Source organism: Danio rerio, chromosome 14 (assembly GCF_052040795.2).
Source record: "Danio rerio strain M-AB ecotype USA chromosome 14, GRCz13ab, whole genome shotgun sequence".
In the NCBI taxonomy this organism is placed as follows: Eukaryota; Metazoa; Chordata; class Actinopteri; order Cypriniformes; family Danionidae; genus Danio; species Danio rerio.
Genome location: NC_141034.1, coordinates 28,781,139 through 28,805,000, shown reverse-complemented (window position 1 = coordinate 28,805,000; position 23,862 = coordinate 28,781,139). Strand labels below are relative to the sequence as shown.

Genomic DNA, 23,862 nt, shown 5'->3' with positions numbered 1-23,862 from the left:
CAAACGTGGATTTTGAGGCAGATTAGACAATGCATGCCTGGGTTAAAACAACTTCCTGTTTCGTGGCTAAACATCAAAGTTTGTGAGACCGCCACGGACATGCCCTTCGACAAACTTTAGATCTTTGCAATTTAACAACGCCAAGGCCTTTAGATGACAATACCTAATTTTGGTGTTGATCTGATAAAATACCTATAGGAGTTTAAAAACTTCACTTTTTCGGGAGAGGAAGTTAAAAATATTTGACTTTCTGTTGTGTTTGATATTTCACTCTGAGAGACTGTTTTTTAGGTATTGGTATGTTTGATGTGTGTGCCACTTTTTGGATGTGTGCATGAATCGTAGCTCGGGCGCCTATCCATCAAGTGTGCATAGGTGGTGCTGTCAAGTCATTTTGCCTCATCCACTTCTGAAACATAACAAACATAAATTGCAAAAAGTATCAAGCCTATGTGTAATTTTATATGGCACAATGTATGCAGTATGTGGAATAAACCTCACATCAAGCTACTGAAGTAAAAACATGAGGGGAAAAAATCATAATGTATCAAATGGATCCTCTTGGTTGTATTTCGTGGTTCAGTTAGGAAGCACAGTCTATCTCACAGTCATGGCATTGCTACAGCGGTACACTTGAGCCCACTTTTTGCTGTCAAAACAGAACTTTATAAAAGATAAGATGTTATTTTAATATAGCATGGCACAAGCATTTCCAAAATAAATAGAAAATGGCACTTTATCAAAAAGGTTTCCGACCCCAGGTTTAAAGTTGTGAGTAATTATAGAATGATTCAAGATCAGGATGTGATGAGAAAACCTGACAGTGCGGTTTGTCTGTCTTGTAGTACATTAGATCATTCTGAGCAGATGTGCCGTTGTGGAAAAAAAGACTATTAGTGAGGTCATGAGCAATGACCACAGGTTAACTACTTGCTGCACCCCAACTTAACAAAGGCTAACACTTAAATTCCTGAAGGAGTAAAGTGTAGTTCACTTTATCTAATGGTTTTTATCTAAGTGTGCGTGTTGACATTGAAAATAATTATTTTAACCCAGCAAGCATTTTTTGTTTTTAAGAGATGTCTAATAGATGTCTAATAGACGTCTAAACATAGTCGTCTTGGCTAAAACAAGCAAAAATTCAGGCTGTCAGTGAGAATCTAATAGACTCTAAGAATAGGCCAAACCTAGACCAGTCATCAAATAAACAGAAATGAATGACTACACATATAAAGTCTGTCTAATCTGTCTGTTTGGCCACTATTCTAGTTTTGGGCTATTCTTACATGTCTATTAGATTTTCACAAACAGCCTAAGTTTAGTCCTTGCCAAGCTGTCTACATTTAGACGTCTATTAAATGTCTATTTAAAACAAAATCTACGTCTAATAAACCCAAAATTGTTTACTTGGATGTATTGGTTACAGTACCTATCATTTTAAAACTTTACAATTGTACAAGATGGATAAACGTTGATATTCAGCAGAAACCTCTGATGAACACATTACTCTTGAAGTACACTCCACTTTTTTTTGAGAAAAGGCTTATTTTAATTAAAGTCCCCAAGTTTTATATGAATCAATTTAGCCAATCTCCGACAGGAGCTCTTTTAACTTAGCATATATTTTTGAATCAGATTAGACAATTAGCATCTCTCTCAATTAAAAAAAAAAAAAGTTTGAATAATAATTCTATTTAAAGCATGACTATTCTCTTGTTAAATGGTGTTCTAAGTACTAGATTTTTTGGCCTATCTGGCTAGGAACTATACTCTCATTCTGTAGTAATCTGGGAACTTTGCTGCTGTACCATGGCTGGAGCTGGTGCAATGATATTACACAGCTCTGTTGCCAAGTTCCATAGATGAGAATAATTTTCAGGCACTGCGTAATATCATTGTGTCTGGTGCAGCCATATACGGCAGCAAAGTTTCTTGATTATTACGCCAGGATAACAGTATAGGTCCGAGCCATATCAATCTAGAAAATAGCAACTCAATTTTTTTTGTCAATCTTACTACACGACTCTACTGTAGAGATGTCAAGCTTTAAATAAAAAAGTTATTTACTTCTTTTTTGAATTTTTTGAGTGAGATGCTAATCGTCTAATCCAATTGAATGATTTATACTACGCCATGCTAAAGTGCTCCTGCTGGACACAGATTCAAAAATTGTAAAACTTAACTGTTTAACTCTAGGGGAGTTATAAAATTAACTGTTTTCAAAAGTAAAACACTGCATTGAACACTGCAGCTGCATTGAAATATGTATTATGAAAATAAATTAATTAACTCTGGAAATAAGGTCAGTTTTAATAGACTGTAGGATTGAAGGATGTGCAGAATTTCGAGGTAGGGTTTGTGTCTGTCCCAGTTCCTGTGTCCAGTGATGCATGGTGAAGGCAGCTGACCCCAGGTGCCCTGCAGGTGTGTTGGGGACGAGTTGACTGGAATGTGGCCTCACGCTGAGAGATTCCCATCAGTCCAGCATTCCTCTGATGGGGAGGGGACAAAGGGGCTCTTCTGTGATGGCAGACCTCTCTGAAGACCCCAACCAACACTGACTGACTGTAGATTATTGCTCTGTGTTCTGGAAGATGCTTTTCGAAATGTTGCTAAAACAAATCAAGTGGAAACAAGTGTCGGTTTTCAACATTTTAAAGATTCAGTGTGTCATCTGGACATCTGTGGCTTCTTTTTTTGGTGTTCTGTCCAAATAGATTTGTGCTTATTTTGCCAGGATGGGAAGTTTATGTGCTAGAAAGAGGATTATATCTAAGTGGAGAAGAAACCTCAGCATCTGGTGTTGCATTCATGAAATACCTAACAGTTTCACCAGCATGGACAACATTTTTCCATCATTTACATCACAAACCTTGACTTGATCTACTTAGTCTATCTTTTGTTTATTATACTGAAGTCAGTCTGTTTTATTTTCCTCTTCTTCCGAAAACCATCGTTAGCCAACTAAGGTCAATTTGTTTTGGCATTTCCTAAGTTTGTGGTTCCAACGAACATTCGCAAACTGCACCGCAAACTTGTACCCTTGCAACTACACCTCTTGAGCTGTAGTTAGAAGCATAGTTCATGGTTGTGTTCTATTTCCAGTTATCCCCCTTATTCCTTTCAAACCTTACAACATTTAAACTTGGAAGGATTAAAAAAACATTAAAGTCATCCCTCTTATGTGTAATTTGCTATCAAATTATTTAAAAAAAAAAATTTTTATGTAGTACTTTTCAAGTTCAGTTTTAGCGATATTTAGATTAACAATTGTGTTCCCTTCGCAGTGCACTTTGAAAACATTTATGCCATTTTGAACGCAGCTCATGATGAAAGCTATAGGTGACCTATTATTTAAAAGCGGAATTTACTTTACGTCTCCAAAGCTTTTGAAAACAATTTTTTTTTTCTTTTATTAAAGAAGTTGTTACTCCACCCTGTGTAGAGCATCAATATGGACGTTTTATGTCATAACTAACATGTTTCAAATGACAAATCTGCCACAGAGAAACTACGGTTTTGGGAAACACTCCTCACTGATTAATTTTTCCCCCAGTTCTTTTGCTAAACTTTATGTTTAAATATTTATTAAACTAAATAATTATGGTGGCACTGCTTAGAAACTTATATATAAGTTATTATATATATATATATTTATTTATTTATATATATATAATTTATATATATATATATATATATATATATATATATATATATATATATATATATATATATATATATATATATTAAACAGTTCCTTCCTTCCTTTCTTTTTTCCTTCCTTCCTTCCTTCCTTCCTTCCTTCCTTCCTTCCTTCATTTATTAACTCATTCACTCATTCATTCATTCATGCAATACAGCATTCTTACACATTTCCTTAAGGCAGAACATAAGTATATGATGAAAGTACGATATATTCTCATTCTAAGAATGCTTTGTGAATCTGACCTCTGATAATAAGGTCAGTAGGTCATGAAGGGAACTCAGCTGATTTATGTATCGCTCTGTCCAGGTGTCCTCTTGTGAATTATGGGCTGCAATGTTTCCAAAGAGAACATTTTCCCTCAAGAACATTCGCTCTCCTCTGCATATTAGATTAACTGCCACAATATCTCTGCCGTTGGATTAGCCTGTGACCTAATCTTTCACAGCTATTTTTCACCAATTCCATCAGAGGTCAAAAGTCATCATCCATGGGTTTAGCGTATCTATTAGTGATGGAGTTTCATGTCGAGTGAAATAATTTGAATTGATTTTGCTCTATGAAACTGATAATGTGCTAATAACAGAACCACAGTGGTTCGTTCATGCTTTCAGAATGCGTGTCACGTCTGCGCTTGACTGTTTCCGTTTGAATAGTTTGACTTCAAGTTGAACCACACAAGCCCACACGTCTTTGTCCCGTACTTAAGCGCTGATGTATTGAAGGGAGCCTTGTTAAAATTAGCCCCGAGCAGTTCGATTACCTGCTGTGACACCAAAACACCTCACCTCCAACTACAAAAGAGCTCAGAGGAATGCCAGCAATGTGGGTTATGCCACACTTTACAGCCTTCCTGCCTCAATTCCCCATTGTTGTGGAAAAAGCAGTGATGTAGTTGAAAGGAACGAAAACAGCCACACATTCATTAAGTTAATGAATAAACCATCACATATTTGTGAAACACATTCACGATCACGAAGACGGCCATAAATAATAAATAGACCTCAGTCGGTCTCTCAAAGCAGATGTGGCATCGTAAAACTGACAGTTGGACTGTGTCAAAAACAAAAAAAAAAAAGAGAGAAGGATTTATCCTCCAGCCAGGGAGGCTGAGAGATCACTCATAAGAAACCAAAGCTTTGCATCAGCAGATCGACATGTTTTGGTGGAAATCTTAAGATCTACAATGAGAATGTATTTGTGTGTAGTATTTAAGACATATAACGGCACGACGCTACATCCTTACTTATTTCTCTGAGGAATTCATTTAAATATTAGCTTTGGGCAAAAACAAACACGATCGTGGAGCGATTGGCCCCCTGTTGACTGCAGAGATGGGCGGCTCTGCAAAGAGACAAATATTTTTGCCGGTGGTTTATTTTCCTGTGAGAAAACAAACAGTGTGTGGTGTTGCTACGGTGAATGGTCCTGAGTAAAGAGCACTGGCAGCCGAAGGAATTGGAACAAAAAACACTACGAGAGTTTTTCATTACTTCAAGGGCAGGAGGAAGAGCGTGAAGAGAATGCCTCGTGAGCTTTTATTGAATGCTGATATAAACAAACAAACAAAAAAGTCCCAAAACATTTATTTGAAAATTTTTTTCATAATGCCTATGAGGAGATTTTTTTCTTCCTTAACTTATTTTGCTCCAGTCGGAATGAACTTCTTGCTCAGTTTCCTGTCTAAAATACAAAACAACAATCAAAGTTGGGAGTAACGCATTCCACAGTAACCCGTTACTGTATTCTAATTACATTTTTGAGGAACGCAGTAATGTAATGAATTACATTTTACATTTGTGTAATTTGATTAGTTACTAAGGTCAATGTAAATATGTTACTTTAAAAAAAGCCTTTTTTAAATCAGGTTTGTCAATTAATAAGCATGAACTTTTAAATTGCTGGAGAACATGAGCTGAAATGGTTGCTGTCGAGAGTGGTTGTTGCTTCAAGTGGAAATACAGATATTACTTTGATTTCATTGAGTGTAAAAACAAAAGTACAGGGTGATTCAAAAACAATAATTTGAAAATCTGTATTAAATGAAAGAAATATGATGGAACTTTGGGTAAATCAATGTGAAGAGTTCTTAAAAGTTTTTTTTAATAGAAAACGAGTTTATAAGATGTTCAATATGACCCTCTCCAGACACTCGAGTGACATCAACCCGAACCTTGTGGTATTCTTTTTAAATCACCCTACATTGCTGTGAAATGCAGTCTATGTCCAGTTTCTAAAGAACTTTCGACTGCTTTTAACTCAACCAGCAACTTGTTTAAGCACTTGAATAGAAAGCATTCTATAACAACCATGGAGGACACCGGTGCCCAAATACACAGCAGTCCAGCTCAGCCTAGGCTAAATTGGATTTTTGTGCTGGATCGGGAGTGAAGGTATCCTCTGAATGTGAAGAGAAGCATAGCTGCTTATGGGACTGTTCACATATCGTGTCTTTTTGCGTGCAAGTTCATTATAATTTTTGTTATTTTGTAGGTGCGGGTTGCCCTTTTCAGTCGCATGCAGCAGTTAAAAACCGCTGGTCACGAGACAAGAATTGACCAATCAGCTTCATATTTGTAAGGAATACACACATTTCAGTAGACTAATTACCTCAGACAAACACAGAACACCCAAACACTGCAGTGCTTTTGTATACTATGGATGTCAATTGTTACATGTATCCAGTTTCTTCATCTCTTCCTTTGTGTTAAAAAAGGACAAACAGTTTTGGTACAAGTGAATGATAAAGTTTTTAAGTCTTTTGAACGTGTCAAGCTGCTTTGATTAACCCATCGTAATGTTTTTCACTGAATATTAAATTACTGAAAGAGCTACAGTATATTTTGTATTTGTATTGGTATACTTTAAAAGTAACTTCAAAGTAAAGAAATTAGTAATCTAATTACTCTTTTTACATTAAGTAATTAGTAATGTAATTAGATTACAATTTTCCAGTAGTAATCAGTAATTTGTAATTTATTAAGTTTTTAAAGTAACTTATACCCAACACTGATAACAATACATAAAAATAAATAAACTTCTTAGCCATACACATTACTAATCAAACAAATTGGTTTATACAGTTAAAGGCAAAATTATTAGCCCTCCTGTCACATTTTTTATTCTTTTTCAAATATTTCTCAAGTGATAATTAATGGAGCAATGAAAACTTCCATAGTATTTCATATACTATTTTTTCTTCTGGAGAAAGTCTTATTTGTTATATTTTGGTTGGAATGAAAGCAGTTTTATGATTTTTAAAAACATTTTAATGTCAATATTATTAGCCGCCTTAAGCAATTTTCTTTTCAATTGGCGACAGCACTTACAGTGCCATTGTTATACAATAACTTCCCAAATTACCCTAACCTAAATATAAGAATATGTTTAGAAATATGTTGAAAAAAATCTCTCCGTTAAACAGAACGTTTACAGAATTTAACAGGAGGGAAGTCTATTTTTGACTTCAACTGTATTTACAGAAGAAAACGTATTAAATATCTCTATGGAACATAGTTTTTGCTTTAATTGCTTAATATCCTAATGATTTTTGGCATGTATATGCAACACAAGACTGGTGTTGTGGTATCCAGATCACAAATAAACATTGTAGAATAAATTGTTTATATTGTTTTATCTTTGAAAATAACCGGCCAAAATTTAGATCATTATTCACTGATGATCTTCACATTTGAAAGTTTATGTTCAGAATATACTGCATAAAGGCTATCTGCTATAATTGACCATTCAACAATAAGCAACAAGTTCTCATTTTGTATAGCAGAATACCATCAGGATTTGCCATCATTCTACCTCATTGTCTGGAATCGACTATAATATTTATTGTCTTGGCCTTGGCCTTAGATAGCACATTTATTTTCTTCTGTGGTGAGATAGCAGTCAAGTGTCTGTGCTGGAAGCTTTTCTATTCTCTTGATGAGACTAGATGAGCAGATGTAACTCCTTCACAGAAGTATGCTGGGCTGTGGTCAAGTGGCCGTATTTACTCCCAATTTTGAAAAGAGCAAGAGTGAGTCACATCAAAACCCTGGCATAAACATCAATTCCAAAAGTGCTTTCCTATTTACGCATACTGAATTTAAGGATTTCATTTTCACAAACAAATGTGCATTCTCATAGTCTGTCTCAACAGATTGTTTTCTTCACCGACTCGGCATTCTTCCACAACACATTGTTCTTGGAGGGACGCACTACAGAAAATTAATAACATTAGAACTATAAATCAGACATTTGTTGTAATATCTCCATCTAGAGTCAAAGAGGTATTAAATATATGTGATAAATGTTTGATTTGACCGAGATGGCCTTTAAAGGAAACCAGTATAAGGATGACAATAACTGAAAAAAAAAATCCACTCGTGTTTGGTTGTAGGAGATAAAAATATTGCTAATTATAATAATAACAATTCTGGCGTTCAACAAAACCTTTAAAGCATTATTGGAACATTAATTTAATAATGCTATCTATATACAGTAGCTATTAAGTTAAATTTAATTAAATAATTTGAAGTTGTTATTATTATTATTATTATTATTATCATTATTATTATTATTATTATTATTATTATTATTATTATTATTATTATTATTATTGTAAAATATGACAAATATTTTAGGTCATAGTCCTTGGTAAAATACTGAAATAACTGCCTAAATAACAAACCAACAAACAAATATTTGTTGTTGTAATATTAATAAATAATAATAATAACAAAATCTTTAAAGCTTTATGAGACCATTAACTTTGCAATGCTATACTGTATATACAGTAGCTAATAAATTAAATTAATATAAATTAAATTAAAGCATGCAGTTATTATTATTATTAATAATAATAATAATAATAATAATAATAATAATAATAATAATGTAAAAAAGACAAACATTTTAGGTCATAGTCCTTGGTAAAATACCTAAATAACAAATCAACAAACAAATATTTGTTGTTATAATAATAACAATAATAATAATAATAATAATAATAATAATAATAATAATAATAAAATCTTTGAAGCATTAGGAACATTAACTTTATAAAGCTATAAAATTATACAATTTAAAAATATAAAATTAAATTAAACCATGTGAAGTCGTGATATTTAATATAGTAAAAAATTATAAATATTTTAGGTCATAGTCTTTGGCAAAATACTTAAATAACTGCCTAAATAACAAACCAACTAACAAATATTTGTTGTTCTAATATTACAACTCTTGCTGGTGCTATATTAATACTAATTAAAAAAATATTTCAGAATACAAAGTTGAATGTTAGGCTATTTTTCACACACACAATTACACTCGTTCTTGGTGTACTTCAACACTTTGGATTAAACACAAATTCATAATTTAGTTATATCCAATCTCTAAATCAGAGATTAACTATAATCACAAAATAACTATGTGATAAATATACGTGATGGCTATTTATTTGTCATAGATGGACTTTAAAGGAAACCATTTTAAGGACAAAAAATAAATAAATAGAACTTTTAATTGTGTTTGGTTTGAGGAGAATGCTGCATTCCCGCTGATAACCAGGGTTGGCAGTCAATCATTAGCTAGCTGTATTATCTTCACGCTTTATTAAGGACATAAAGCATGTCTGTGAGTGTCAGTCTTTTGAACTTCACAACAGATGTTTCTCAGATCAGTATGAATCGACTGGTATCAGATGAGATCTACGGTTCTCGTTGGGATGCCGTAAAAGCTTTGAGTGTCAAACTTGGCTCGGGAGAAGACCCTTCTCGTATCCAGCATGCTTTATTACCAGTAAAAGACAGCTGATTCACTCAAGACAGAATGCCAGAAGTTGCATAGTTTGACAACAGGCTGTGTTTTCCAGACAATCTGTCTTTGAACATTTACCAAAGCTTTTTATGATGGAATTATGTCTCCTGGACTCATGCTGCATGTTGTTTTGTAATCTAGTTTTGATGTGATCTCTGTAGCCTTTGTCCGAGGAAGTATGGAGAGGATCACCAGGATTGTTCTTTGTTTAGGTAATGGCATGTGTATGCTAGATCCTTTCTCATCCTAAATAGTCCAATTAAAGAGTCATATTTAAGATAACAGATTTGGAAAATGTGAGACTTATAAAAATATGACGTTTGTGACCCTGGATCTCAAAACTAGTTACAAGTGTCAAGTGTACTTTTGGAAGTAATTATGATAACTAAGCTTTCCATTGATTTATGAATTGTTAGGATTGGACAGAATTTAACTAAGATGCTAAATGTTGATAATATGGAATCTGAGGGTTCAAAAAAAAAATTTGAGAAATATTGCCTTTAAAGTTTTCCAAATTATGTCTTTAGTAATGCATATTACTGCCCCCCCCCCCCAATTAAGTTTTGAAATATTTATTAAACAAATTTGAAAAAAAAAAAAAAATACTTTCATAGAAAATCATTTGTGGTATAAAATAAAAAATGCATCATGTTGGCTATTTTCACAAATGCAGTTTATGGGTTTTGCATTTAATTAAATATACTGTATGATCCATCAATCTGTGAATTGATTATAAATTAATTATATAAAATGGGTAAAGTACGCATAATAATTCATGTCGAATTCAATTAAAATTTGAAGAAAAGCTTGACACATTTTAATATAGAATGTAGCTTCATTTCATAAAGCTCTGGGAGGAAGATTTGCATTATTTTTATGACAAATAATAACATTATTCAAATCCCCCCTTTTTAAATGAATAATAAAAGACATAGTAACTTTATTAAAATGGCTTATCATTTTAACATTGTAATTACAATATTTGTTGTTGTTGTTAATTTGTGCTAATTCATTTCCCAGAGATGGGTTGCGGCTGGAAGGGCATCCGCTGCATAAAAACTTGCTGGATAAGTTGGCGGTTCATTCCGCTGTGGCAACCTCGGATTAGTAAAGGGACTAAGCCGACAAGAAAATGAATGAATGAATTTGTGCTAATTCACAAAGTATTTATTGCAACATAGGCTCATTCTGAAAACGTATCCCGATATACATTTCTGGAAATTTCTTCTTTAAAATGAACGCTCCTTTTTGAGTCTACCTGCTTTGTATGGACACCTTTCCAGTTGTTACCAGTTTGTCCAGTAGCTCGCCATGTACGTCAGCAGATTTGAGATGCAGAGAAGAGTTGACTATGACAACGGTGTTCAAATCCAGCAGAAGCCAAGAAATAAAATAAACAAGTAAAAAACTGGGTGAGGATGTGGTAAAATCTTAAAATATGGTACAAAATTAGACTGCCGCGAGGGCTTTTCTTTTTCTGGATGGCTTTTTAAAACACTTTTGGTTGGTTTTAGATAATTAGGAGGGTGGGCCAGTCGATTGGTCAGTCAGTCATTCAGTCAGTCAATCAGTCAACAGCAGCCTCTGGTGGATTTATGTGAGAACAGCAGGCTCGAGTGGTACTCGTGAGAGAAATTTGTGATCTCAAAAAGCATACAAAACAGCCTCTGGTGGATTTACAGAAATTATAACTGCAAAAAAAAAAAAATGTAGCTCCTGGGACACATTTGGCGCTCTCCAGAAATGTATATAGTGGTACGTTTTATGAATGAGCCATTCAATTACTGTTTTTATCTGAAATTAATTAGCTGTTTCAGTTTTTTTTCAGTTTCAAGATTCAAGTCAGTTAACTAAAATCATATGCTGATTTTGAAGTTTCCTTTTTTTGGTTCGTACCTGTGGTTAAGTACCCAACATGAGCCAATAAGCAGAGATAAATTGGTTTCTCTGTTTTTTATACCATGAGTAAATCAGCTTCCCGGCTTAATGAGAAGTGCTGAAACTGACACTTGACTGACACAGGGAGATAATAGGGCAGGAGGAGCTTTGAAGCTGTGCTGACGGCTGCCTGACGAACGCCTGTGAGTGAGTTGGGTGACCTTTGACCTCTCAGTCCAAGCACAAGCATAGCTGAGCATCTCCGAGCGACCTGTCACTACCGACCTCTTCTGGTATTTGCACATTGGAGAACAAACGGAGATGCTGCTAATGGTCTGTTCTCTGTACTTGCCTGTTCTTGTGTGATTCTCAGAAAAAAGTTTTTTATGTTTGGTCAAATATTTTTATAATGGCTGCTTAAGGCTACAGTGGACAGTAATGAGAGGTGTCATTGGTCAAGGGTTGAAAAATGTTCAGGGTTCAAGATTGTAAACAAATGGTAACATTTTGCAGCATTTTTCTTACGTAATTTTGTCATCATGTTGGTGCCACGTGGTCAACTGATAAGCAATGACATTTTGTTGTATATTAAATACATCCCTGGATAATCACAGTTTAAAGATTAGTGTAAGTAATATTTTTCTTTGAAAGTTATTTTAAAAATATGATTATTTTGTAATCTAGGCAGTATGTTGCTGATGTATGGCCAACTATTGTAAAAAAAAAAAAAAGACGATAGTAAGTTCGGAAACACCAAATATTCAGGCAGCAAAAATTACTGAGAAGATTGCATTTAAAAGTGAAAGTTATTGAAAAATATTATTATTCAAATATTATTGAAAAAATGTAATAATTAACATATTAGTGAAAATATTCTTTTTAAAGTATTAATGAAAATATTATAGTTAAAGTATTAATGAAAAAATATTAAAATATTAGTGAAAATTATTATTAAAATATTAGTGAAACATATTATTATTAAAATGTTTGTGAAAAATATTATTAAAATGCAAATATTCTTGAAGTGTTACTGAAAAAATATTATTAAAATATTATTGAAAAATAATATTATTAAAATATTAGTGAAAATGTTATTATTAAAATATTAGTAAAATATTGTTAACATTAGTGAAAATATTAGTATTAGAATATTAGTAAAAAATATTAGTGTTAACATATTAGTGAAAATGTTATTGTTAAAATGTTAGTAAAAATATTATGATTAAAATACTAGTGAAACATTATTATTAAAGTTTTAGTGAAAATATTATTATTAAAATGTTAGTGAAATATTATTATGAACATATTAGTAAAAAATATTGTATTGTGTCTTGCAAAGGACAGATTGTTGCTGTATTGACCACAGTGCAAATTAAATTATTTAATAAATAATAACAAACAAAGTACATCCAGATTTTTTTTCCAGAATTGAATTTTGATACTAGTTCAGTGCAACAGAAAATTACATTTTACAAAAGTATTAGTTGGATTTCAGTAGCGAACTACTTGTATGGTTGTTTAAGTTTCAGCATAGTTACGACTTTACAGGCTGATAAATTGACCACGAGTTGTCATCTGCCTCTGACGCTCAAGTGCAGGCTGACAGATTATGAGACGTGCTGAAATTGTTTGACATTGTGGTGACACATCCAGCTTAGATAGTTTGTGGATTGTTCCACATACACCAGCTGCCGACTGGCTGACAGTTAACAGCCGCATCCCATCAGCGACCTCAGATACATCCTGGTCCCCTTCATTTAGCCTCTGGAACAACAATTTACTTCCCGTCTCCACTTTTTCTGCTACTTACTTCTCCAGGTGACCACCTCTTAGATGTTTCTGAGCGAACTTACAGCCGACACAATTTTACAGCAGCAGAGGTGCTGTCTGTATCAGTGTGTCAGTGCACCTCAGGGACTTGCTGATCAACCGCTTTTGACAAGCAAACATGTTTTTAATGACAGCTGGGCTTAAATAATTAGCTTTCCAGATGCAGGAGAACAGGAAGATCTTTTTTTAAGCTCGTCTTCCTAGTGCCGCCCAACACGCCACATCGTGGTGAACCCATCAAAACACGGTCTAAAGAGAATCAACCGGAATCGTCTTGTGCGGTTATACATCCCTCTCTTAATTAGAATTTTAATGACCTTAATCAGTTGTTCTTGGAAGTATGTGGTTGCCTTACTCCTATTAAATCCTTCCTAATCACTTCGGCCCAGCCTCTACACGGCTAATGCTTCCTGCATCTTTTATCTCTTAATAAAAAGATAAGACATGGAAATTGATTCGTCTCCTTTCACTGTGTGGAGTATTAAGCAGATTATTATTGTTGTCATAATTACTTGGCTGTGCCACTTGCCTCTTTTATTCTGCATGGTGAGTGGATTTTTAATAGATCAGTACCCGTTTTTACCCCGACCAGGCTTTAATGAGACTGAGATGAATCCCGAGAGTAATTTAATAAAAGATACTAGTGGATTTAATTGCCAGGTGTTTGAAAAAGAAACGCAAGAAAATCCAGCAGCTCTTTCTCCTGTGTTTTATCTGTAATTAAACATATTGATCTTTCAACAGGTCATTTAAGAGAATAGGAAAAGTGAGAACAGTCCAAATTCCTTTTCCTCTTTCTGCATGCTGCACATTCCATGAAAATGATACTTTAAAAATGGACAAAATCTGTGACCTATTTTGATACATAAACTATGCTTGCTCAATTATGTGGTGTTTATTTCCATTCCTGTTAACAGGCCAGCAGTTGTTCTTGTTTTGTTGGTGGTGATCAGTTGGGTCTTTCCCACAAACCAGATTGAACATATTTGTATGTCAGTCTGTGAGTTTCATTTGTGCCATAAGGATTAAATGGAGACAGTGTCTACCTTGCTCAAAGTCCTGAAATCCCCTTTCAGCACGGGGAGACGGCAGCACGTGGCTTAATGTTTCATTCAGAACTGTGTGTGTGTGTGTGTGTGTGTGCGAGCAGGCGACGTTGAGTCCTAAACACCTTGTCCAGAAGCTCCCAGCATCACTCACGTCGCAGCAGCTGCCGCTTGTTCACACCGTGCTGTGGCTGAGTGTCTGACCTCCCTAAATCCTGCCCACGACGCCACATCTGAACAGCGGTCAGAAGAGAACTGGGATAAACCTCCAAGAGCGGTTGATTTGTTAGGTGTGAGCGTAAAGACAGAGACAGCCCATTTCCGTGAGTGATACAGAGCCCCATTCTCTGCTCTTACAGTGTGATTGGCCACAAGCGCCGCTGGCCTGAATGGCCCTTTGGTAAACCTAGTGGGACCTCTCACTGTAAAATGGATATGTAATTCAAAATTTTCAACGGATGGTTCCATTTTTCTTTCTTTCGAGGTTTTTTTCTCACTCCCATGGCCTCTGCGTGTTTTGTGAGGTTTTCTCTGGTATGCCGACATTAGTCTCTGTTCCAGGTCTGTTGCAAAACATGCCAGGTTCGTGATGAAATATTTGTGTTGGGACTTTTTTTTAATGTTGAAATGCTCTTGAGTGTGTATCAACGAATGAGAAACATATGGCCCCTAAAACGTAGTCGAAAACAAATGTTCGCTTTCAGCTGTCACTGGGTACCTACTTTTATGGGGTAATAATTTACAAAATAATGGGAGCTGGGTGCTAATATCTGGCATTTCTTACTAAAATAACTCACTATAGCACCTGAGGCAACAGCAATGGAATTTAGGTAAAGTAGAGGACCACCCAGAGGTAGCACCCCACCTGTATGAAGGTACTTGCATTGGCTAGGTTGTAGAGTAGAGATCGGAGTCACTTTGTCTTGTCAAACACCTCCTCTGACCCCCGTTTAATCAATCCGGACACAAACCCCACTGTGGTTCCTGCAATCCCATGCCACCTAATTCCATCCAGACAAGCTTGATTGAACGTGCCAAAGCAGGACTCCCACAAATGGAGACTCTCATTGATTGCTTCAAAGTGCCTTTGACCCTTGACCTCAAGGGTGAAGGTTTTAGACGTTCTTCCAGGAGTCATCTCATTCCCAGATCGGATAGATGAGTCACTTGTCAGTGTTGGATGGGTCAGGCCTGAGCACTCGGGGTTAAAGAAACTCACAGCTGCTCTGCTGCGGCCTTTGATCTGAATGCGTTGTGTTAAAAGCAGGACCTCGTCCGAGCTCCTCACTTATTCACACAACAGTAGGAGGGTAAGGGCATAGGGGGAGCTTCAACCTCTTTGAATTTTATTTGGCTTTTATAAGAGCCTGTTTCAGTGTTGCCACCGAGTCTGGGTGACGACATATCAAAGAAGGCACCAAAATATGAAAAATATGAGTGATTTTTACGACTCTATTTGCAGTTGACGCATATGGTGGTGTTTAGAATTTGCATCTGTGTGGCGGACATCAAAAGAATGAGTATTACTTTGATTTTATGATTTTGGAATTGCCATAAAAGAGCTACACTTCCAAGCAGTTCGACTATCAGTAAAGACGCCAACTCAGATTAGCAGCTCTCATTTGCTTTTTAGGGTTAAATTCATCAGTTTTGTTTGCTGGAATTTCTGAATCCCTTTATGAAGAAGGTTAGTCCAAACGGAAAGGATTTGGTGCTTAACCAAACGCTTAGGTGTTGATTTTATTGAAAGCAGCTGCATTATGCAGGACGTGTTGAAAGAAACCATACATTTTATTTCTTTGGTGGTTGTGAAACTCTACTAGACATGTATATGAAGTGAAATGCAGTTGAAATATTTGTCCTGCAGGATCTTTGCTCCCTTAAGCATTGTACTTACACATTCATCAGACCCAATGTGTCGGTTTTCCCTTTTCTCACCCAGAGCTCTCAGCTCATGCATTATTATGAGTATATTACTATAGAGTGCAGATAGCTTTAGTGCATGAGACTGTGTGTATGAGACCATAAGGCTATTAGTTACCCCTTCACTGAAAACTTTAGGGCAACTTCCATATATAGTGAGTAACTAGTTTGGGAGCTTTGCCTAAAACAATATGCTTTCAAACTATGTGGTGCCCCAAGGGTGACGTTAAAGCGACTTCGGTGAAGGGGTAAACTAACACCTCTGTTCACAGCTGTACCTCACGACATTCTTTATTTCCTTTTCACCCCGTAGAACTCTCATTTTTTAAAACTGTGCCTCTAACATTCTCTAACATCTTCATTTATAATCCTAATTCAGAGGTTCCCATTCAACGGAGTATCTGTCACTTCTCCATGACAAAATGTAATTAGTTAAACCTGAGTCCTCAGGCTTCACTTGACTGTGTCATTTTTACATAGTCTTCTACAGTACACTGGCTACTGTTGAGGCTTATCTCCCTGATCCAGTGCCCAGACTGAGAAACTGAGAGCTCTGATCCCGCCTCATGCTTAATTGAGAGAGCTTGGAGGTTTGCTGGTCCTGTCACTTCTGATAACTCAAGCTGGCCAGTCCTAGACTCTGCCGCTCTGTCCATCTCTCTTTCTCCACCTCAGGGGGTGTACTTTGGTGTAGGCACACTCAATGGGACTCATATATGGTCTTCCACAGCTGGTATCCAGATGTTCCCTAGCTAAATGCTTATGACAGGACCCATCAGTCCTATTTCTGATAGAGTGCATCATCTTGCATCTCCCCAGACCCCCTTTTTTGACCTTTGCTAGGGTTATCATTATTTAGGGAAAATTTATTTGGCAGGGGAGCCAAATTAGACTACCATTATGCTAAATTGGTTTGCAGGTAAACAGATCTTGGGTTGGACTGTGCAGACTCATTGACTGCCTCTTCCATTTTTAAATCCTCCTTTTTTGATCACACAATACTCATCAGAGGTAGTCTAGCGTGGTTAATGCATGGTGATCATTTCAAAATGACTGGAACTAATGCAGACCAGGTCGATCAGCAATCCATTTCTTGACTAAAAGAGACATCCTTCAGGAACCATCAGAAAGTGCTGTGTTTTTCTTCTCACTGCTTTATTTCAGACATAAAAGAAATTATCCAAATATTTCAAGGGGGTATTGAAAAGCTGAGCATTCATGCAGTTTGATTGAGCAGGTGGTTCTCATTTCTTGTACAATACAGAACATCTGTTGACTAGGTTGAAGCACATGCAAACACCCCCCAAACTAATCCTTCACCAGCCCTTCTTCTCTCCCGCCAAGACCACCACCCTTTCATTTAATCTCTGTTTTGCCTCTTGAACATCATTGTGATTAAACATCGGCATGTGACGCATGGAATTAAAAAAGATAACAGATTTTGGACACTTTGAGGTCTCGCGGAAACATTGAGCAGTTTAGAAACAATGACGCAGCTCATTATGAAGCGCTCAGTGGAAAAGCACCACAGAGGCTTTGATATGATAGGGTGGAGGCCCAGATCTGTTTCCTTTGGAGGATTTGTTATTTCGCAGTGCCCTCTCACATTTTAATGAAGTTTTTCAGTGTGTTACAAAGAAGTAAATCCTGCTTTGGCGGTCTGTCCGGGCACATCCAGTTGAGATTATAAATAGTGTATCCAAAGTATGGAGAAAAAAAATCTTATTGCATTTCATTCAGTTTAGAGTCGCAATAGTTCAAAGCGCTGCACTGAGTGGTGGGTTTAAAGATTTGCATATTCCTCCAAATTCCTTAATTTATCCCTTCTTGAAACTCTTTTGATGGTTTTGATGCAAACCTCACCATTCACCAATCTCAATTGCTTTTCTTGTTGTTATTCGATTTGAATCACGCAACTGGCCTTGTCGTTCAAAGTCTGCTACAATGCCTCTTGATTGGCCTGTCCATCTCACTGTAAGAGGGATCAAAAGATGAAGAGCTGGAGCCTGTTCTCTGCTTTCACTCAGTAAAGTGTAACTGACGAATTCATCAACATCCATCACATACCTTATTTCCCAAGCATAGTAATACTTGTGCTGCAAGGGGGAGTGCTATATTACTAAAATATTAACACGTCGCCACATCTAAGTTATTCTTTTGATGGTGATTGAGAACAGGTGTCTGGGAGCAACTTGATGAAATGGGAAGCCCAATGCTGTAGCACTGAATTCACGATGGAAACCTGTTAAAGTGATTTATGGGCTGGAGACCATAATGTTTGCACAATACTTTGCCTGATAATCTATATCAATGCATGTCTTACAAGCTGAATAGAGGCAAATACATGACAAGGGCATGAGTGTATCAGCACAGCATGTATTACTTTACACAACTAGTTACCACAGAGTACATTTACATAGACACCAATAATCCGATTTTAATATGATTAGGACAATACTCTGATTAAGAGTCTACCATGTAAACAGCACTTTTTGATTAATCTGTTTAAGGTCATAATCGAACTAAACAGAAATTAAAATAAGACGTGGAGAATGCCGATTTTAGTTGCATTATTGAAGTGCAGTATAGACATGTAAACACCGCAATCAAATTATTACCGTCATGTTGGATTTTCACCGCATTTTGTGACAGGATATTTCATACACACACGTGCAGTACCTAGTTACATTAAAACAACACTTTTCCAGCAGTTCATACTCACATCCAATATCTCATTTGTCAAGAGGGCATGCATGAAATGTTCCTGAATGTAAGTAAAAGTGCCAAACTGCAGTTAAAATTGACAAATTAAAAGAAAAACACCCGAAATTACATGAAACTCTGGAGGAAATGTGAATAGGATGGTGACGCAATGTTAATTGATCTATGTGCTATAACATGTAAAACGGGATCATGAAAGAAACATTCAAAAAGCAACTCATGTAAACACCTTAATCATGTTATTGTCTTATACAGATAAAGGCAAATATTTCAATTACTGATGTCCATGTAAACAAAGTCATAGCCTCCTAGTATGGTTGGTCTTCTAACCTATTCTTAGACAGTCTATCGGAATTCAACAACAAACTGGCCTGGTGTTTCAGAGTTATTCTGAGAGGTAATTACTTGTGAACTTAAAATTTCGGGCCTTATTACTTTTCTTCAGAGAACAAACGCTGAACATACTTTCTGCCAACTTCTCTATTGCCCACTCCCTTCCTGTTAAAACCTTGAATCTGATTTATTAATTGCTAGATGGAGCTTGTACAAACATTGAGCGGCTCTGTGTAAACAGCTTAAAATTAATAACCGACGATGTTCATTTAAACCCTGCTATTACAAGCCCCTCACCTCTCTTTGCGTTTTAGCTTGCTCTCGGCTGAAACACTAGATTGCTGCTGCAAAACTTCGTCTGGACTGATTTACTGTCCTGGTGAAATTGCCCAAATCCTGCTAGTGTTTACAGCAGCTTTTGTGTGTACACTTGAATTTTCGGTGAGTGTTTCTACTAGTTGTGCAACAAGCAATGATATTCACAGCACACAAATGTCAACAAAATAGATTGTTCATCATTTTATTTCACAATTCCATCATTTAAATACAGTCCTGACATTCCCTCAAAGAAAGTAAGTGAATATAGATAAATAAAACACAAGATAATGTCTTTCACACGTCAACCTCTTAAATTTGCCTGTCAGTTCCTGTTTGTCCAGTGCCTACCTGTGGTTTTTTAGGCCCTGAGGGCCACTCATCAAAACCAGTCTCCATCCACTGGCAATGTTTCCGGCAGCTGTCACAAGGGGTTTTCCAATATTTTCTCTGTCACTTCTTGCATTATGACAATCAAAAAAAAACTCTTGAGTTCCCCAGTGGTAGAACATTCAGTTCTCAAACATAAAGCAGGTACTGAACCCTGTAGCAAAAACTCTAAAGAGATCAATAAAAAAGTTAGGATAGTACTGTATATAATAATTATGTGAGCTTGTGCCCATTAATTATCATTGGGTCAGCATCTTTTAGTGCTCGTTTGGATAGTTGTTGGATACTTTCTGTTTGATTGGGTGACAAGACTTTAGGTGTTGCTTCTAAATAATTGCATGGTGTATTTAAACTTTGGCTGATGAACTGAAGGTACCTTTCTTTTATAAATGGATGTATTTACCTTTAGCACTGGTCTAATGAGCAGGAGGAGAGCCCAGAGATGTGTTGACGTCAGCTCTAATTCAAACAGCATGGAAGGTAGGGAAAGCAGCCACACGCTCCTGAAGGGAGTTCAGTGAAAGTCTCAACAGGAGTTCAATTCAGCGAGAGGAGCAGGAAACTAAAGAGGCTAGAAGCTGATTTGCAACTGGAACTTTTACATCAATTGTACATTTTGAGATAAATCCCTCGTTGCACCCATCAAAGGAATAATTATGACTTATTATGATGATAAAAAAATAAAACCGGCGCTCCACTTCTACTTCTTACAAATAAAGCTTCTGTGAAGTGAAGGCATAGAAATTTCTATTTGGGACAATTAGATGTGTTAATGAGGCTCTCCATTTGTTTGTTACCATGTTTGCATAATTTACGGGCCATTAATATGGCAATATGTGCATCAGATTCCGCAGCAAATGTGGCTTTTTGATGTGAGCATCTTGATAAAATCTTGCCACTTTGCATGTCTGTAAATTTAGAATTATCACACCTCACACATTTGTTTTCCTGGCAGATGGTTTTTGTCACCATATTGTTTGTGCAAATGTTTCTCCATGTCAACCAAACTGAATAGAAGCTTAATGAGAAGAGTGCATTTGATACACTATCCTCAATGTGGTTACTGAACTTAAACACCTTGTTCATGGAGTTTGTGGTCTTGATGTGCAGTCTTAAGTGCCAGACCACTTGCAGTGCTGTATGCCAAATAGACTAACGTTCTTGCCAACTCATCACATCATTCAGGCATCGAAAAGCATGGCATTGGAGGTTGTACTGAATAGATATGCATAAGAAAATATCCAGGAAGGAAAAGTCATCAAATGATGTGATTCATGCTCTAGACCGCCATGTTTACTTGCTTCTCTAGGCTCCTATTTGCTAAGAAACATTGTATTTCCGTTACTCTCTCATACTGAAATCAGACCAATCAAAGCTTGTTTTATCATCAGACTCCTTCAGACTGACAGGCTTTGCCTTGCTATGTTCTTCTCTGAAAGGACTAAAGTATTCCTTTAATGAGCCTTGACTAGCATGCTCCTGTACTCCCAGGTGCTTATATAGCACTTTGCTTGGATTGGACAGCTTGTTTTGCTACTCAGTTTTCTGCCCCCTGGGGTGACTGCCACGAGCCGAGGAACGGTGCCAGACCTCCGCTAGGTAGTCCTCAGAGAGAAGAGATTGAGACTTGCTGTCTGAGTCTCTCTGATAAACAAGGGTTAAGGGAGGGAAGCTTAATCTCTTCATTCTGTCAAATTTATAAAGATTACCTGAGTAAATCTAATCCAGGACCTCTGTGCTGTTAGTGGAGACTAAGGCAGGATGCCAAGATCCTTGCTACACCACAGCCTGTTGCTCTTTTGGCCACCCACTATCATGTCAATGGCTCCTGCAGATAGCTCCTTGTAATCCAGTGCTCTAAAGACTACACAAATCCCCCTTGCCTCATCCAATTCTTTTGGATCAGAGCACACAAAGACCAAGGGTTCACCGTCTCTCAGTTTAGTCCTTTACTTCCCATTCATTGCTGTGTTAAAATATATGGATTGATGGTTATCTAACTAGTGTTGTCAAAACACAGTCATATCTGTTATTTTCCTGGCACCAAATAGATGCGTGAGAAAATAAATAGATACTTCTGTAATTTAATTCTGTATTCTTCCTTTTGTTTAATTTTTTTGAATGAAAGAATTTTTAAATTTTCTGGATGCTTCTTTGGCACCATCATTAAATCCCATTCACTCCTCTAGTCACCTGCTAATCGGACCCCTTTCAGTCACATGCATGCCTCTGGGTCACTGTGTATTCATATGTGCTGTCAGCATAAATCTTTTGGGAGCATGGGCACAGATGCCATTCAGTCTCTGCCCAGCTTTTGGTTGTGAGTGAGCCAAGTGACCATGGGGGACGACTTGCAGACACTTTCTCCGTGCCACCGTTTTGCCACCTTTCCACTTCGACCTTTCCACATGCAAAGTTCTATTGCATTATGTTACTGTTGACAGTTACTGTGAAGCCAAATGATGTGCACACGACATCAAGGTTTATACCACTGCTTGATCCAATTCTTCAAACAGTTGATCTCTTTAAAAGAGGAAGGCCTGGAAGCATGAGCATAGACAGCAGGCCAGATCAGGCAGCTTTAATTGGCTTCCGGCAGCTTGATTACCTGTCAAATCTTAATTAACCTGCCTGCTGGATTGGGCAGATGTAATGGCTCACAGATGTTGCACAAGCCCCAGTTGACACCAAAGACTGTCCCTTTCTTGAAAGGAGAGCAAACATATGGTCAGGCGCTTCAATTATATGAAGATATACATTGTCAGGACAAACCCCCTATTGACGATCAGCAGTTTTCCAAAGGGGAGCAGAGACTTATTTCAAGGCTATAAAAGATGTAATTATTCAGGCATGATCTTTTTCCAGTACTTTTGATGTGCTGGAAAGTCGACACATCAGAGGCCATGGAGGAGGTGTTGTCATTGCCACGAGGCAGCCATGTTGTTTATATTATTAAAAACAAACTTGACTGAAACATGGCTTCTCCTCAGAGTTTGAGCAAAAGCAGAAATGCTCTCTCGGTGTTTGGGAACTATAACTCAAGCAGGACATTTTGATGAGCTGAACTTAAAGCAGAGTCCGGCATTTTTGGGCTAGCTCAACTTTTTAATATGCTGTGGTGCCAAATTACAAAGGATGAGCTATAGTGTGATGATTTACTTCACCTTACTCCCTGTCCAGTTCAAAGCTACCATGACTAGAAAAAAGTGATGGTTATAAAACATATTTTACTATTAGACATGGCTTTCCCATCATCCACCAGGTTTTCCAATAATCTTACCGTCAGGTGCTTCTTTCCCATACAGAGGCTGAAGCTTCACTCGTCCCAGCCAATTTATTAAGATCATACAAGAATGAAAAGCAGTAGGAGCTCCTTTGAGAGCCTGTTAGCAAAGACCACTGGTCATGGTCCAGAGCTTAGAGAACTCCAGTTAAAGTCCTTATGGTCAACCTCAGAAGAAGCCCGCCAATTACAGTGGTCCTGTCCCGACATCAGGGGGGTCGTACTGTACCTTCAGAACGTCCAAGCATATTAGCAGAACTGGAGATCTACATTTTGGTACCTTTTTTGGTCTCTCTAATTCACAGAAGAGGCCAAGACAGCTGTGGTAGCCTACTGCTATTCTCATATAGAGTTTTTCAGATTTTCCAATCGTTCTGCTTTTAGGTCGGTTTTTAGTTCAGCGATCTTTAATGAGTGTGTCTCTGGGAAATCTCAAGAACATATGACGGGGTTTATCTAAATACTACACTGGAAAATTGGGCAAACTACATTGTTACATTAGAACATTTTGTTAGTTTATGAGTGTTCAATTGCTAGAAAGTAAGCCTGGGGTTTGAGGCTTGAACAATAGAGATGGCAAATTGCAGATCTATTGTGGCTACGCGTGTTTCCTCTCATCAAAAGAAGAC

The 23,862-nt window shown here is 36.8% G+C and overlaps 1 protein-coding gene across 1 annotated transcript in view; it reads left to right on the top strand.

Annotated features, from left to right (window-relative positions):
- The window catches only part of slit3 (slit homolog 3 (Drosophila)), a 272,477-nt gene that overhangs the window by 62,710 nt on the left and 185,905 nt on the right, over nucleotides 1–23,862 (top strand). The window lies entirely within an intron of this gene.